Genomic DNA, 15,988 nt, shown 5'->3' with positions numbered 1-15,988 from the left:
TTTTTCGGCAGGATTGCATCGATTCCCTTTAGGCTATAATGTTAAACATGATCACATTTAAAAAAAACATGGAAAAAATGAGACTTCAGAGTCTCTTTTAGTAATTGTTTTATTGCACTCATTAGGATGAAGTAAACAATACACTTTCATCAACAGAAGGGGTGGGTAATTAGGACAACTTCTAGCATCAGTGACTTCTAGCATCAGTGACTTCTAGCATCAGTGATATCTGTAAAGAAAAGGGGAGGGGGGAACATGACAGCTCCTATAGCTATTACAAAATTCCATTTAATTAAACACTGGCTGCAAACTTGTTTCTCAAAAATGCATACTGCGTTTAAAATGATCTACTTAAATAAATATATTTATATCTCAATTAAATTGCACATACAGATCATATAACGTCCCTGCAGTGTCACCAAAGTAAATGGTGAGCTCAGACTCACCAAGCTTCTAAAAGTTTTGAGAATTGTGGCAGAATAAATCTTTCTGTTTAACCTGCATAATACATTATTTCATATGGATTTATCAAGAGCAATTTTGCGAATAGGGCTAATCAGTAGTAGCTTATTTGTCATTTGTGTTAAGGCTAAGGCCAAGCTAAGGAAAAGGTTGGGGTTAGTGTTAGGTACTTCACTCGTCAGGAAAAGTGTGAAGGTTAGGTATAGGGTTGGGATTATTGCTATCAGGGTTGTGGTTAGGAAGGTTATGAATAGAGTTGGGCCGAACGGTTCGCCTGCGAACGGTTCCATGCGAACTTCAGTGGTTCGCGTTCGCGTCCCGCAGGCGAACCTTTGCGGAAGTTCGGTTCGCCCCATAATGCACATGGAGGGTCAACTTTGACCCTCTACATCACAGTCAGCAGGCCCAGTGTAGCCAATTAGGCTACACTAGCCCCTGGAGCCCCACCCCCCCTTATATAAGGCAGGCAGCGGCGGCCATTACGGTCACTCGTGTGCTGCCTGCGTTAGTGAGAGTAGGGCGAGCTGCTGCAGACTGTCTCTCAGGGAAAGATTAGTTAGGCTTAACTTGTTCCTGTCTGGCTGCATACCTGTTCTGTGAACCCACCACTGCATACCTGTGCTGTGAACCCACCACTGCATACCTGTGCTGTGAACCCACCACTGCATACCTGTGCTGTGAACCCACCACTGCATACCTGTTCTGTGAACCCACCACTGCATACCTGTGCTGTGAACCCACCACTGCATACCTGTTCAGTGAACCCACCACTGCATACCTGTGCTGTGAACCCACCACTGCATACCTGTTCAGTGAACCTGCCACTGCATACCTGTTCTGTGAACCCACCACTGCATACCTGTTCTGTGAACCCACCACTGCATACCTGTTCTGTGAACCCGCCACTGCATACCTGTTGTGTTCAGTGAACCCGCCACTGCATACCTGTTCTGTTCAGTGGACCCGCCACTGTATACCTGTTTAGTGACCCCGCCACTGCATACCTGTTGTGTTCAGTGAACCTGCCACTGCATACCTGTTCTGTGAACCTGCCACTGTATACCTGTTCTGTTCAGTGAACCCGCCACTGCATACCTGTCCAGCACGGCCGTCACTACACAAACAGCTGTTTGCGGTGCGTTACACGGTGAGTTTGGTGTGTCAGTGTGAAGCAGTACCTTAATTACACTACCTGATTGATGTATACACATGCAAGATGTTTTAAAGCACTTTAGGCCTGTCATTTAGCATTCAATGTGATTTCTGCCCTTAAAACGCTGCTTTGCGTCAAATCCAGATTTTTCCCGGGGACTTTTGGCATGTATCCCACTCCGCCATGCCCCCCTCCAGGTGTTAGACCCCTTGAAACATCTTTTCCATCACTTTTGTGGCCAGCATAATTATTTTTTTTTTTCAAAGTTCGCATCCCCATTGAAGTCTATTGCGGTTCGCGAACTTTAACGCGAACCGAACCTTCCGCGGAAGTTCGCGAACCAGGTTCGCGAACCTAAAATCGGAGGTTCGGCCCAACTCTAGTTATGAAGTTACTCTTAAGCAGAGGAGGGAAGGAAATATAGGAGTAGAGAAAGGGCAGGAGGTTAGTTTGCTTTTAGGGGAAGTTGGAGGATGATAAGAGGTCAGACAAGGAGAGTAAGTTACTGGATCTTGGGGTTACTGTGTTAAGCCTATCATCTGCACCTAATGTACCATGCCTTTGTACTATGGTGTTGAAAACATGCCTACACAGTACACACCAGTTGACAACTGGTAGTATCTACTTTTCTCATTAGTTCTTAGCCTAATTATATAAAGTGCATGAAAACACCTAAATATCCTATGTCTCCATTTGTAAAATGCAGAACAGTGAAGGAAGCTACACCAGTGGAAAACTAAACAAAAAACCTTCTGATAAAAGAGTCTTCATCTTTGCGGCTTCATGAATGACCTTCACTGGATCTACCCAGAACAATATTACATTCCAGCTGGAAAAGCAGTAAGTTCAGATGTGCACATCACGCCATCAGCCTTCTTCTTATTCACTTGTTACAAATGTTACAGGTAATGTCCAGGGCTTTGCTGCTGGAGACTTAACTTAGAAACTTCAATTAAAATTGTATATAAAACAGCAGTAAGCTGTTCTCTAGTGTCTTCTGTCATCCCTTCTTCTATATTGACATTGATGTTCCCCTGTGCATCGCTGTTTCTAGCATGAGTTCAGGAAAATTGCAGAAAAACAAAGCTGAAAATAATGAAACCGTGCTTCTTCTATATAGGGATGTTCGGAAAAACTATGGTTGCCAGATACAAAAATATGCACAAACTGCACTAGTTTATGCGATTGCTATGTATAGCACATGCTAATAAACCCATTAGTGCTATATTTGGCACCTTTTTTTCTTTTCAAAGCAAAACTTTGTTATAAACTTTAGTTCAGTTTTTAGAAATGTCCCTGTTTGTAAAATAATGTAAAATAATGTAATACGGATTGATACGGAAGAGGCATTAAGTAATTTATTAAAGTGCACCTCGATAATTAATTGGGATCTGAAAAAGGGTGGATCTGTTCATTTCGGCGCGTGGCTCTGAGAGCCGAGCGCCGAAGCTGGGTGCCGTCATAGCAGCAATGCTATGATGCGCCCCCGCGTAGCGGTAATCCGGGTCTCTGGCGGCTGCCAGACCCCGTATTACATTTCCCTCCGAGTTGCGACAACTCGGAGGGGGAATAGTATTTAATGCCGCCTGTGAGTTTAGCGGCAGTGGGGAAAGCCGTCATTCGGCTCTCCCTGCGCCGTACTGAGTGGCGCCGTCATAATATGTACTCGAAAAAGGAGGATACTCACCTCCTCCATGGCTGTATCATTCTTCATCTGAGCCCATGGTTTATGCCAGATCACTGTACTAATCCTTAACCTCCTTAGCGGTAACCCCGTGCTGGACACGGGGTGAGCCGCCGGAGGGTGCCGCTCAGGCCCTGCTGGGCCGATTTTCATAATTTTTTTTTTGCTGGACGCAGCTAGCACTTTGCTAGCTGCGCCAGCACTCTGATCGCCGCCGGCCCCCGCCCGATCGCCGCTATCTGCTGCGGCGCGCGGCCCCCCCCCCCAGACCCCAGCGCTGCCTGGCCAATCAGTGCCAGGCAGCGCCGAGGGGTGGCCCGGGACTCCCAATAACGTCCCATGGCGACGGGGGAAGCCCTCCAGGAAATCCCGTTCTATGAACGGGATTTCCTGATCGGAGATCGCCGAAGGCGATCGAAGCGGGCGGGGGGATGCCGCTCAGCAGCGGCTATCATGTAGCGAGCCCTGGGCTCGCTACATGATTTAAAAAAAAAAAAAAAACATTGCTGCGCTGCCCCCTGGCGGGATTTTTCATACCGCCAAGGGAGTTAAAGGATCACAAACTGTAAAAAGCTTTAGATGTCACCAGGGAAAAAACACATTATTTAAAGACATATATGACAAAAAGTCTTGTCAGCATTGTAATGGACAAGGATTAATTAGTACAGTTCTTTTTGAAAATGTTGTTTCAGTTTGATAGTGTGATGTCTTCACAACTTGTCACACCTTTTTTTTAATGAAATGCCTTTTAAGCCACCAGCATACAAGAAAATTGCATATGGGCCCAGATCACTATCTACATGAATACAAGTCAGAGGTGTGGGCAGAGACAGAATATTGCTCTACCGCCACCTGCCCCATTAATATTAGATCTATCCCTTACCATGGGAACAGGGTGGTATGTAGTAATGATTGTAATCAGGTAATTAAGATTATGTGAAATTTTGCATACATTTTAACAATTATGTTTATGTAAGAATCTCAGGGGGAGAAAATTGCAAAATAGAACCATGATTTACATTAACCACTTCCGATAAAGGAGAGGAGAGGGAGACAATCGGCACTGCTTCTATTGCTATTTAATCCAGAGTGTGGTGGAACACATGTAAACAATCCAATGCAGTGTATCTTCAAATTGTGGCATCAAAAATATTCATTCAACGTAAACATGTATGAACATACCATTGTCTGAGGAGGTGTGGTAGCGGTGGGTGCTGGGCACAGATAGCCTTACGGCCGTTTCACGCAACATCTGCGCTTCTACGGACGCTACTTCTGTCACAGACATTAACCACTTCACCTCCAAGGGTTTTTCCTCTTAAAAAAAACAGAGCAATTTTCACCCGTTAGCGCTCCTTCCTTTCATTCACCTATAACTTTACTACTTATCACAACAAAACAATCTATATCTTGTTTTTTTGCCACTGATTAGGCTTTCTTTGGGGGGTACTTTTTGCTAAGAATTTTTTTATTCTAACTCAGTTTCAATGGGAATAATAAGAAAAAAATTTAAAACATTTATTATTTCTCCATTTTCGGCCATAATAGTTTCAAAATAAAACATGCTACCATAATTAAAACCCACACATGTTAGTTGCCCATTTGTATCGGTTATTGCAACGTTTAAAATTTTTCCCTAGTACAATGTATGGCGCCAATATTTTATTTGGAAATAAAGGTGCATTTTTTCAGTTTTGCGTCTATCCCTAATTACAAGCCCAAAATTTATAAAGTAATTGTAGTATACCATTTTTATATACATATTAAAAAAAAAGTTCAGTCCCTAAGGTAACTATTTATGTATTTTTTTTTATTTGTATTTTTTTTAATAAAAAAAAAAAATGGTAACTTTAGGGGAGTGTGGGAGGTCAGGGGTTAATAAAAAATAAAAGGTAACTAGGGATGATTAACTGAAAAAAAAGGGGGATGTAATATTACAATTTGGCCACAAGATGTCCTCAGTGGTGACTTACGGAAATGGAAGGACTACGTGGATGGGATTTATGAATGGCAGAGCCGTCTGAATAGACAGCTGCGGCCATTCACAGGGGAACTTAGATCACTGAATGGGATTTGTTTTCCCATTCATTGATCTAGCGTCTAACGATCGGCGGTAATGAGCGGCGGTACCGACCATGGGGAGGGGGGGCAAGCGGGGGGGGGGGCGCGGCGGGGGGGACGTAGTTCCTACGCCCCTGCACAGAGTTGTGGCATTTTGCAGGGGCGTAGTTACTCGTCCCGCCAGAGGGGAAATGGTTAAAGAACCACTGTTTTAGTAAGAAGACGGGCTATGCAGAGTATCTCTTTAAGAAACATGTTCTGGGAACAATACTGAAGGGCTCTTAGTAACAGTTGTTTATATTTCACGAGGGGCATAGAACAATTTATCAGGCCCGGACCCAGACTTTCAATTTGGGGAGGTATAAACAGTTCCTAGCAAACAAAAACATGGTCAGCGAGAACCGAAAACATATTCAGCTAGAACATACCAGAGACATATTACCTAATTTCAGAGTATTGGTCCTTTATCAGGAAGGCCCATCTACGCCTGCACACTGTCCTGTCGGTCACATGACCACAGTTGGCTCCTGTGACAGGTGATTGACAGATATGACGCGATCATGATAGACCCCTCGGGTGATGTCACATTTAACTCTTTAGAGGCTAGTATATAAACCTAAGCTAGAGCTACAGAGCTCACTTCTAGTTACTTCTACTTCTATTCACTTCCTAACTTCTTGTAACTTCCTGTCATCTGTCTGTATGCTGTACATAGGCCTAAATGCTGTCTTAGGGCAATGTAGCATAGATGTTCATAAGAGGAAGCCTGGGCTACTCATAAGGATTAGCTCAAGTGCCAGAAACGCTTAAGATGACTTACTAAAGATTGATTGCTTCGCTGAGGTAAAGAGCATGTAATGAAGATAACTGCTACACACACACCTGTATATCTGTTTTGCCGAATAAATTCTTTAAAGCTTGAGACGTTTGGAGTCCACTTTTGAGATGAGCTATCTGCCGGCTGTGGGAATGTCGTATCGCTGGTTGCAGCTATAAGCTAAGCTGCTGGTGCCGTTCGGACACAAGATATAGATTGTTTTGTTGTGATAAGTAGTAAAGTTATAGGTGAATGAAAGGAAGGAGCGCTAACGGGTGAAAATTGCTCGAAGGTATGTTGTTGCCCATAGCAACCAACAAATTACATTTCTACAGCTTATACGTAATTACGATTTGTAAATCCAATTGATTTTGTATAATCATTCATAATTTTGCATACATTTCGGCATAATTTTTGTGGTTAGCGCGCCTAAAGACTTTAGACGTGCTAAGTAGGTTAGCACCGCTTTGTGAATAGCAAAGCCCCCATGGGCTTGATTCACAAAGTGGTGCTAACCTACTTAGCACGTCTAAAGTCTTTAGGCGCGCTAACCAGGGTGCTAAGTAGGTTAGCACCGGTTTTCTCAATTGAAATCCGGTGCTAACCTACTTAGCACCCTGGTTAGCATGTCTAAAGACTTTAGACGTGCTAAGTAGGTTAGCACCGCTTTGTGAATCAAGCCCCATATATGCTATTGACACCATTGTTACATTTGTTAATGAGAAAAGTGGGTACAAGTCAAAAAAATAATTTTTTTTTAAAGATCTTGTAGTTTTTGAGAAAATCTATTTTAAAAATGCAAAGAAAAGTGGGTTTTAAACTCAGAAAAATGACAATTTATAAACCTTTGCATTTTCAAAATCAATTTCAAGGTCTTTTTTATTTACATTTGCATGGGAAATCAATTATGATTTTTTCTTACATTTTGCATTATAATTTCGCATCGTAATTGTGAATTATGATGCAAAATTACGATTATGTGAAATTTGTGCTCACCACCTGTGGTATAATGTGAATGATGGCAAGATCCTGTCCACAATGATGCTAGACCCATCTATTGAAAGGGAGGTGTAATCTAAAATAAATAGGCATGTGCGGAAATAGGGCAAGGAGATGGGGTAGTTTGATCCAGAATAAATATGGACAGGATATGAATGTGTAAGGAATAAATATACGCCAAAATCATCAAAAATTAGATATGTTGAAAAAAAATATAGTTAATTTTCAGAACTTAGACTTGAACCACTGAGGAATCGCACGTAAAAAGAAAAAAAAGGTATAAAAAGAAAGAAAAATCAGCTATTTGATGCATTCTATGTAGACTGCAGACACTTTTCATAAAGTGTTGTTAAAGCCTCATGATGAAGCTGGAGCTCTGGAGACTCATCCACTCTTGCATGTTGCACATAATTATTTAACATGGTTCTTTCATGAGTAGATTTTGTGATCAGTTGTCAGTGACATGGACAAACTTGGCAAGGACATGTTGTTTTCTAATTATTCAACTGCTGTATGATGACAAGATGTTCCGATGGGGCCAGCCGAATTTAGTGTTTCTAGGTTAATAATAATCTGATGTGAACCACCAGTAGAAAATGTAAGAAATATTCACAATCCAGTCATGGATTGTATATTTTAGCCTTTAACTACATACTGACATTTGCAAGCCGTCAATTGTATGTTATTGTTTTGATACAAATTATTCAACAATATATGGACCTATGAAGATTATGAGCAGCGAACCTAGTTTGTTTTAACTATTATCAATACGATTTATATGGTTGCTTATATCCTTAATAGGTTTTGAAGTCAAAAAGTATGTACAATCTATAATCAATAAGTAGCTCCAGGTTCTTTTCTAAATAGATTGCATCTTTACAGGTGGGGCAGTTACCGGTAATTAAGGCTTTAGAGGGTTTTATTTATTTATTTACTTTTAAGCTAAGTTCATATTATGGGTTATATTCCTAAAATAATGTTAACATTTTTGTGCATGTAAATTTCCGTTGCGTCTGTTAAAATTAACATGCACTGTCTGTGCACCTAATCCGAGGGTCCCCCAGCCATCATCCAGGATCAAGCTGTTCAGTGTCCCTGCCACCGGCTGCTCTTCTCCTCCGTCTGACTACGGTAATCCAAGGGTTCCAGCCGTCATCCAGGATCACGGTCTTCAGTGTCCCAGCCGCCGGCTCCTCTTCTCCCCCTGCGGTAATCCGAGGGTCCCAGGATCACAGACTTCAGTGTCCCAGCTGCCGGCTTCTCTTCGCTGCAGTCTCCGAATGTAGACTGCAGCCTTGCGGCCCCGCCTCCATAGTTACCGCGTCCTCTTCTTGGTTACAGTGCCCCCTTATGTGTGACGAGCAACGCATGTGCGTCTGACGTCATGTGTGACCTCAGTCACACAGAAGGGGGCACTGTAACCAAGAAGAGGACGCTTTAACTATGGAGGATGGCAGCGGGGCGGCAGCACGTGTATACCGCAATGCTGCAGCTACATACGGAAACTGCTGCAAAGAGGAGCCTGCGGCTGGGACACTGTGCCCAGGAATACCGTGATCCTGGATGAACTATGGGACCCTGTGACTACCGAAGTCAGACGGGGAAGAGAGGATCGCTGTAGCGGGATCCGGTAAATATATTATCGGGGCCAAAATACCGTACCTTTAGAATATAAGATGCACCCACTCCCCCCCCCCCTTCCTCCCGTTTTGGGAAAGAAAAAGTGTTTTTTATATTCCAAAAAATATGGTATTTGAATGCAGTAGATTATTTAGGTGAGCCACTTTTATGGTAATTGTCCTGGTTTCAGCACCAGAAACACTTGATATATGTATATATTGCTGTATATTGATGCCCCCCCCCCCCCCTTCCCCAGTGATGATTCGCTTAGGCTGATCAGCTATGCAGAATTCTTCTCCCCTCAAGCATTCTGGGAGATGAGGTAATTTTTGTACTGGCCTTGGAACTCTCAGTAACCAAACATTCTCCTGAGACCGCCTGACAGGATTAAAGATGTTGCCACCTGTAATAGATTTCAGCATGAATGTCAGGGAGAGGAAATATTTTACAATGGGCAAACACTGACTAAATAATTTATAAATGACTATTGGAATGAGCTATTTTATTCATTATGTTATTTTTACTCCATTTCCTCTTTACGGTTGGGGAACACAGACGTGGTCAACCAGCAACCAATCTAGATTGTAAGATGGAAGGGCAGGGACCTCCTCCTGGTGTTTCTCATACTGCTGAAATTTAACATATGCAAATGTACCAACTTCAGAGATATCTCAATTCACATATTAAGTATGTATGTATTTGTATTTCTACTATTTTTTTTAATATAATTTTTATTTATATACCACGAGTTACAGGTAACCAACATTTCCATTACATTGTAGAAAAGTTTCCTTAACTTCCATTTTTGTTAGGAATTATTGTGCTTTGCATAATTACATAAATGCTAATGCCAAATATATGTGTACAACAATTCCCTTTGCAATCTTACTGCAAGAATATTGTGTTAACCTCCCTCTGTGGAGCTTTTATACTATAGAAAGAACAAAAAGAAAAGAGTCTGAGAGAGAGAAAGAAAAGGGGTAGATGGGGAAGGGAAAAAAGATAGAAGATATAGATAGGAAAGGCAGAATAAAGAAGAGTAACAAAACATAAAACTTACAGCTGTACGCATATCTCTGGAGCATTTCCCATCTCTCAATATTGTCTGCTCCACACTTCTACTGTGGTATAACCTTATTATTCCGGATCCCCTGTCTGCATTACCTGTTTGTATGAATCAGTATCTTGGAACATGAGCCATGAAGACCATATCACCTTATATTTTTCCCCTCTGTCTCTTCCCGTCATGATATTGTCTTCTGCTTCGTGTAGTCTATTTATTCTCTGGAACCACTCTTTAGTGGTCGGAACACAGGGTTGTTTCCACCATCTCGGAATCAAACTCTTTGCTGCATTTAACAGGAAGGGCAAGACCGAGGCTTTGTAGCTTTTCATAGGTATGGGGGCTAGGTGAAATAGAATTTGCCAGATATCCAGATCCAGAGTCACCCCCGTTATTTCCTTTATTATTACAATTACTTTTCCCCAGAAGGGAGAGATTATCGGACATTCCCAAAAAAGATGTAGGATAGACCCTGTGTTCCCACAGCCCCTCCAACATTTGTTATCTGCCCCGTATACCCTAGCTAAAAATGCTGGGGTTCTATACCATCTTACTAATAGTTTATAACAACCCTCCTGTATATGAGTGCTTATTGATGACGTATGGGACATACTCAGGATCCTTGACCGTTGTGCATCTGTAAGCGTATGGCCCATGTCCCTTTCCCATTCCCTTAGATAGAGTGGTTTACTTTTGTTTACCTCTTCCAGCAGGGATTTATAGATCCAGGAGATTGCATGGGGGATTTTTTCCTCCTGGACAAACAACTTTTCCCATTCTGTCATATCAATAATTGCTCTAATGTCTCCTCTGGAGTGGAGCCAGTGAGAGATTTGGCCTAGTCTCCAAGCGTCAAAGGGAAAAGGGCCATACTCTTTTCTCAGTTCCACTATTGTTTTTAATTTAGTCCCGTTGAGAAAGTGACCTACCATCATTATTTTGTCCCTTTTCCATTTCTCAAAGTACCCTTTTTCTAAACCCGGCAGAAAGTTTGGGAAGCCTTCTAGTGGGGTCAGGGGTGATAGTTCTCGCGTCCAGTTTGAGTGTTTTTTAATCTCGTCCCATTGTCGGAGTGTGTGTCTGAGAGGCCTCTATTTTCTGACCCTATCCATACTGCCCCTGCTAGGTTCCTTCCTGCCAATATTTTTTCCAATTTAACCCATCCCTTATTTTTCCCATTGTGCTGCCAGTCCAGTACTCTATTAAGAGCTACTGCCCTATAATATGTTTTGAGATCTGGTACTCCTAAACCCCCCCCCCCCCCTCTTTTGGTCTAATCATTGTTTTATATGCCATCCTAGGTCTTTTCCCCTTCCAAATGAATTTAATCAGGAGTGATCTAATTTTCCCGAAGTGTGTTTGGGGCAGGGAGATTGGTATCATAGACATTGGGAAGAGCAGTCTGGGAAGGATATTCATTTTAAGAATGTTCACCCTACCCAGCCATGTATAACTGTGCCCATTCCATTTATCCAAGTCCTTGCCTATAGTTTCCAACAGTGGGGTGAAATTTAATTTATAAAGCTCTGTTAGGTTGGCCGGCAGTTTAATACCTAAGTACTTCAAGGATCCTTCTTTTACCGTATAAGGGAAAAAGTTTTTAAATTTAGTAAGTTCTTCTTGACTAAATCCCACTCCTAAATATTCCGATTTGCCCGGATTAATTTTAAAATCCGAGATATCTCCATAGTTTTGGAATTCTACCATAAGTTCAGGGATAGAGGTCTGCGGGTCTGTCACATATAGCAGTATGTCATCCGCAAATGCGGATAATTTACAAGTTTGGTCCCCTATCTGTACCCCTTTTATTTTTGGGTTCATCCTTATGCTCCTCAGAAGTGGCTCCAGGGTGAGTACAAAAAGGAGTGGGGAGAGGGGGCAGCCCTGCCTTGTGCCATTTGTCAGATTAAAGCTACCAGATAGCGTTCCGTTTGCTCTTATCCGCGCTGATGGGTTATTATATAAGCTTGATATCCATGACCTCATTATAGGGCCTAGGCCTACATGCTCCAACGTCTCCTGGATTAGACCCCAGTTCACCCTGTCGAAAGCTTTTTCTGCGTCCGTGGAAAGGAGGAGTACCGGGGAGCCATTAAATTTTGACCAGTGGATCACACTTAGTGCTTTGTATGAATTATCTCTCGCCTCCCTCCCCATCACGAACCCCGCCTGATCAGAGTGAACTAGGGCCGGCATCCCCAGTTTAATACGATTGGCCAATATCTTTGAAAAGAGTTTGATATCTAAATTTATGAGAGATATTGGCCTATAGCTCGGGCACAAGGCAGGGTCTTTTCCCTCTTTTGGCAGTACCACGATTTGAGCTTCCATACTCTGTGCTGGAAAAATACCTCCCTCCCTTAAACCATTGAGTGCCTCCGTTAGTCTTGGGAGCAGTAAGTCTGCATAAGTAGAATAGTATTTTTTGGAGAAGCCGTCAGGTCCTGGAGCCTTGCCATTTGGCATATCTTTTAGGACCCCCCGTAGTTCTTGGACTGATATATCTTGCTCCAGACCCGCACACCATTCCTCCATCCATCTGGGCATTCCTACTCTCTTTAGGTAATCTTTGATTTTCTGTCTGCACAGCTGAGCTGATTCTTCCCCCTGTCCCTTTCTTATGTTGTATAATGCCTCATAGTAACCTTTAAAAAGGTGGGCTATTTTATCTGCCCCATACTCCATTAAGCCATTCTGGTCCTTTATTTTGTGGATGTAGTTTAATTCCATTTTTTCCGTATGCTATTAGCCAGTATCTTCCCACATTTGTTGTTGTGTTCATATATTCTAGCCCACCAAAGTCTTTGTTTGTGTTTTGTTTTTCGGTCAAGTATCCCGAGCAATATTCCCCTTTGTTCCCTCAGTTTATTTCTATTTCCTTCGTCGGGGTTTTTTTATGTGTATGTTCTAACAATGTGATCTTCTCTAATGTTTTTAGAATCCACCCTTGTTCTTCTCTTTTTAAACGTGCCCCTTGTGAGATGAGTTCCCCCCTTACCACTGCCTTATGGGCCTCCCAAACTATACGCTCCGAAACTTCCGTGGAGCTATTTTCCCTGAAATAATGATGTATTACTTTTTCAACTTTCTGTCTCACCTCAAAATCCTCTAGAAGGGCCTCATTTAATCTCCTATGTCCCCCTCTGAAAGAGTGGGACATTTCGAGATCTATCCATACACCTGCGTGATCTGACACTGTTATGTTCTCAATTTTTGCTTTTGTCAGATCGTGCAAATGATATTGATCCACCCACAAATAGTCTATACGTGTAAATACCTTATGCACCTGTGAGTAGTAAGAGTAGTCTCTATCCAATGGGTGCATATACCTCCAGGTGTCTACCAGATGCATTTGTTTCATCAGTGAAGTGAATTCCTTCAGGGTTTTTATAGACAAAGTGGATGTGCCCACGGATGTGTCTACTTTGGGGTTACTCGCCATGTTCATGTCTCCACCGAGCACCAGGACCCCCTCTGTGAAGGCCTCAATCCTTTTTTTAATACGTTTCATGAAGGGGACCTGGTGCACGTTTGGCACATAAACATTTACGAATGTAAATTTCTTGTTCCCCAATTGTGTTTTTACCGCCACATACCTCCCCGAGTCATCTTTATCGGATGCTAGCACTTGGAATGGCGCTTCTTTAGCTAAGGCAATAGCCACACCTTTTGCTCTTCTTATAGGGGCATTATTGAAGAACCAGTTGTTATAAATATGCTTGGGCAGGCGGGGAATACACCCATCTCTAAAATACGTTTCCTGAAGAAAAAGTACCTGCGACCTGAGCCGCTTAATCTCCGTCCACAACCTTCCCCTTTTACAAGGTGATCCCAATCCCCGGACATTATAGGTCATAACCCTCAGTTTTCCAGTTTGAGCCATTACAGACATTCAGCATAAATATACCATATAGCTTTCCAGGACATGCGTACCGAACCAGGGCTGTTGCACTTAAGCAAACCTGAAACATAAACAATCATAATACAACTAAATGGGCCTAAAGAACGGGCCCGTAGAAAGTCTTGCCAAACATAGCAGAATTTGTAAATCTCTGCTCTTCTTCCCTTAAATAAGGGAACCCTAAGTGGGGGAAAATAAGCCATCTAGTTCCGGTTGCTTTCTGATCTTTGGCCCCCGGCAATTGCTTCTAGATGCGGAGAGAGTCCCTAACCCTCCCTCCAGCATAACCCGTATTGCAGTTCCTGCATCTGCATTTTCCTGTGGGGATAAACTATCTAGAGTTCACCTGCATCAAAATTATCTTTTTAACATGTAATGATGGCGAACTCCTCTTATCTCCACACTCTCATGTTATGTCCACTTCACCACTACACATTGTTTTCATCTTGGCTCCTGTCTGCTCCCGGAGATCCTGGCTGGGATACTTGAGCCCTTGCCCTCTTCCTTTTAGAATCTTTTGTTTGCCAGTGGGCCTTTTGTGGCAAGGGCGTGATATTAGGTGGGCCTCTCCAATCGTCAAAGGTGACGGATGGCAAGCTCAGCTCCTCCAGGAATGTACGTAAGTCATCTTTAGTTTTCAGGGTGGCGGAGATCCCTTCTACTGTTGCATGTAATGCAAAGGGGTATCCCCATTTGTATAATCCTCCTTTTTGTTTGATGGCCGCCAGCAGTGGTTTCACCGCCTTTCTCTGCATTAATGTCCTCCTTGACAAATCAGGGAAAAGAGTGATTCTGGCACCGGCATAGTCTATGCTCTCCTTATCTCTCATGTTGCGTAGCAATTGTTCTGCATCTGTAAAACGGAATAGGCGACAAACTATATCCCGCGGCCTATTCGGATCAGTGTTCTTGGGGCCTAAGGCTCTGTGTGCCCTTTCTATATCGATAGGCCCTGACGTAGGTCTGTTCAGGATCAAGTTAAATATCTCCGCTGCTATGGCTTTAGTGTCCTCCGTCCCTGAAACTTCAGGAAGACCCCGAATTCTCACATTTTGCCTCCTGGAGCGATTTTCCTGGTCATCTATCTGTGAGATCAGGACCTCTATCTGTTTGTCTTGATTAGTAATCTTAGTCTGCATAGTGGCCATCTTAGAGTCTGTCTCCTCTCTATGGTCTTCTAGATTCACCACCCTGTGTCCTATTGCTGTAATGTCTTTATGTATTTCATCTATCTCCCTCCTGAAGGATCTCTCTATGCGGCTTGCAAAGGAGTCCAGATCATCTTTTGTGGGTAGGTTGCGGATCTGTGTGCGTAGATCCTCTATGGCATCCCTTTGTTGTGTAAACTGGGGGCTCGGAGGTCCGCGTAATTTTCCAGCCTGTGTATTCGGGCTATCCTTCCCACCCTTCTGTACCCCAGTACCTGATGGGCTCGAATGAGCTTGCGGACTTTGTCCCTCTCGTTGAGCTGAGGGAGGGGTGTTTTCGTCTGCTGCTGCTGCGGCGCCCGCTGTCTCCTGTTGGACCGGCGCCATCTTAGAGAGCATGGCCTGGTCTGAGTTAGTCTCACACAGGTAGCGCTGGATACCGGGACCTGCTGTGGGCTCTTTCCCCTTCCTTTTGTTGTTTTTGGAGGCCCGCGACCCTTCTGGCATCTTTCCCCCTCACGGAGGTCTAGTGGCGAGTGGTATAGCTGCTGACTATGCAGGGTATGAGCGATATCTTGCCGGGAGCTCCGAGAACAGCGTCCTACTCCTCCATTAGTTAGCCACGCCCCCCGTATTTCTACTATTGAATGTCATGGCTGCACAGTGTCTTGAATTTCTTATGTATATTCTTCCCCAATATTTGTTTTGTACTATGTGCAGCGCTACGGAAGATGTTGGCGCTATATAAATAAAAAATAATAATAATAACTGGACAGGACTTTTAAAACGTTGGCAACTATGAAGTGGCAATATGTTTAACCTCCGCCTGGATCACCTCAGAACATAGTGGGAGTATCTGAGTTTAGTAAGTGAGTTGTGGTATCACTCTTATCAAATTTATGGATACACTACACTTTCGTTTTTTATAACACACTTTTTTTTAATCTACTTGATTTTTTAAATCTAATTTTAGTGAATCCAGTGTGAAAAGCTATCGAGGTCACTTTGAAAAGACTTAAAGAGAACCCGAGGTGGGAATTACTTTTACTATTGGGGCACAGAGGCTGGTTGTGCGCACTA

At 43.0% G+C, this 15,988-nt stretch overlaps 1 long non-coding RNA gene across 3 annotated transcripts in view; it reads left to right on the top strand.

Annotated features, from left to right (window-relative positions):
• The window catches only part of LOC137568689 (uncharacterized), a 225,288-nt gene that overhangs the window by 12,292 nt on the left and 197,008 nt on the right, over nt 1–15,988 (top strand). For all 3 annotated transcript variants that reach the window (XR_011030984.1, XR_011030983.1, XR_011030985.1), the window contains exon 2: nt 2,322–2,455. This is a non-coding gene — a long non-coding RNA (uncharacterized lncRNA). The remainder of the gene's footprint in view (nt 1–2,321; nt 2,456–15,988) is intronic.

Source organism: Hyperolius riggenbachi, chromosome 1 (genome assembly GCF_040937935.1).
Source record: "Hyperolius riggenbachi isolate aHypRig1 chromosome 1, aHypRig1.pri, whole genome shotgun sequence".
NCBI lineage: Eukaryota > Metazoa > Chordata > Amphibia > Anura > Hyperoliidae > Hyperolius > Hyperolius riggenbachi.
Note: the sequence above shows the minus strand (reverse complement) of the source record. Positions and strands in the feature narration are given on the sequence as shown.